We start from the raw sequence: 2,418 nt of genomic DNA on the forward strand, positions 1-2,418 counted from the left end.
CTAGCTCTATTTGAGTTGGTAATTGTTGAAAGAGGCACCAGGAGGCAGCACGATGATCAAGCAGACATTGTGTGTTCAGTATGGATCTATAGCGCACCCTGTCGCTAAAAGTAGTTCTGTTATTAGAGATGTGAAATTTTGCTTTGGCCACCAGCAGGGCGATGATGAGCTTGTGCTACTTTTGCTAACAACAGAACAAACCGTGATACAGGAACAGTAAATGGCAGGTAAATGACAGAAGGTGTAATGAGGTAAATTCCCATGTGATAAGATAAAGAAAGAACATTTACTTGAGTTTTTGGATGATATGCTGCTATTGGTAAATCACTAATTTAATTCAAATAACATTTTAGAAATTACAGTAACGCCAAATGATATGATACAGACAAAACAGTGACATCCTAGAAGATAATGAATGTGAATGAAAAGGTGAGGTATTGTCCAGTATGAGCTCTAACAGCACAAATCCAGTAGATACAGTCTTTTTGATCACCGCTTTTTGGGGACATTTTCATACACAGCGTCAGTCTTTGATTTCTGCAAGGAAACACAAAATCGATCAATCAGGAACCTTGCTGATGTAACAGAACTACTTTATAACTGACTTCAGTAGGACTACTTGTAAAATCCTCAGTAGAGTACGATTTTAGTTAATCTCGTACGTTAAGATGATTTTTAATGTGCAAACAACATAAGCTAACATAGACCAGTAAGAGCATATGAAGTCAAAAAATCTTAAGGTTTCTTACAACAGCGAAATGGCTTTGAATGATTGTTTTTCACACAAACGCAACACCAAAGATACTTGCTGCAGCTCGTCTACACATCAGCCAATGCCTGCTGAAGCTGCTTTTGACCTCAGATGATCATGAACCGCAGAGCAACTGCAGCTTGTGTCAATGCAGCAGGTTACAGCTTTGTGTTCTTCTTTCCTTAATGTGCAAATCTAATGGTATAAAACTGATTTTGTAAAGGAAAGTTCAGAATGACAAACTAATTTATTTATAAGTAGAACTGTTTAGAAACCATGATTTAAATTAGTGGGCCACAGACACATCAGGAGCTGGCTTTGTAGCGGTTTTACATGTACAGTAGGTTACTAGTTACATAATTAATGATGTGTGTAAATAAATCCCCTCTTGGTGAGACAGCAGCAGGTCAAAAATATAACTGGGCTATCCAGAAACTAAAGATGGCAAACTACACAACACACTGATTATAATGGAAAAACTTAGACCGAGGAACAAAGTACACAGGCTTAGTGTACACAGCACAAAACAAAACAAAAAAACCCTTTCTTAAACTATTCTTTTGATGTGCTCTCTGTCTTCTGCAGGTAACGGTCGGCTGATAGTCCACCCACGTCTGCTCACTGACCGTCTGATGCTGCAAACTTCAATCAGATTGACTGCAACACGTACTTTTTGCAACACATAATGTTCTTACCGTTTTTCCTTTTGCTGGTTTACACAATGCTGAATCAGTTCTGTCTTCCTCTTGGGTCTGGGCTGAATTAACAATAAAACAGACATGTTAAAATGACAGTTGTATCAAAATTTGTGTCTTAAAGATAAATATTCATGCAGCTTGTTCTCCTGACCTGTTTTTTTACATTTCCTGCAAATGCAGCAGATCACGACTGAAAAAATCAACAGAGATCCAGCAGCAGAAGGAATCAGCACTGTGTAAACTAAAGGAAGGCCCTGATCTGTATCAGAAACAGATAACATGTTTTGTAACTTGGCAATGTTTCTAAGATGGAAAAATGCTGTTTTTGTAACATAGGAAATATGGTTTTCAAGAGACAAGTTGCTGTCTAATATAACACCCAGATTTCTGACTGTAGAGGAAGTAACAGTACATCCGTTTAGTTGCAAATTGTAATCTACAAGATTCGGTGTAGTGTTTTTTCGGTCAAATAATATCTCTGTCTTATCCGAATTTAATTGGATAAAATTGTTGGTCATCCAATCTTTTACATTTTTACACACTCTGTTAGCTTAGATAATTTAGAAGTTTAATCTGGTCTCGATGATATATATAGCTATCATCAGCATAACAGTGGAAACTAATCCTGTATTTTCTAATAATATTACCAAGGTGCAACATTTATTTTGAAAATAGAAGGGGATCTAGGACGGATCCTTGAGGCATTCCATATTTTACTGATTATAATTGAGATGACTCCCCATTTCAATAAACAAAATGCTACCGATCAGACAGGTAGGATCTAAACCTTGATGATCTATGGTGTTGAACGCAGCACTAAGATCAAGTAAAACTAGCAATGAGATACAGCCTTGTTCTGATGCAATAAGCAAGTCATTTGTAATTTTAACAAGTGCAGTTTCTGCGCTATGGTGGGCCCTGAAACCTGACTGAAATTCTTTATACAGATAATTTTTTGCCTGAAGCAGC

General features: G+C 37.1%; 1 long non-coding RNA gene across 1 annotated transcript; it reads right to left on the bottom strand.

Annotated features, from left to right (window-relative positions):
- Positions 1-322: 322 nt before the first annotated feature.
- LOC113040471 (uncharacterized) lies at positions 323-1,702 on the bottom strand. Its single transcript, XR_003275250.1, has 3 exons — positions 1,601-1,702; positions 1,447-1,508; positions 323-537 (listed from the first exon to the last, which is right to left on the bottom strand). It is a non-coding gene; the product is annotated as an uncharacterized LOC113040471 (long non-coding RNA).
- Positions 1,703-2,418: the final 716 nt, after the last annotated feature.

This window comes from Carassius auratus, chromosome 22 (assembly GCF_003368295.1).
Source record: "Carassius auratus strain Wakin chromosome 22, ASM336829v1, whole genome shotgun sequence".
Lineage (NCBI taxonomy): Eukaryota > Metazoa > Chordata > Actinopteri > Cypriniformes > Cyprinidae > Carassius > Carassius auratus.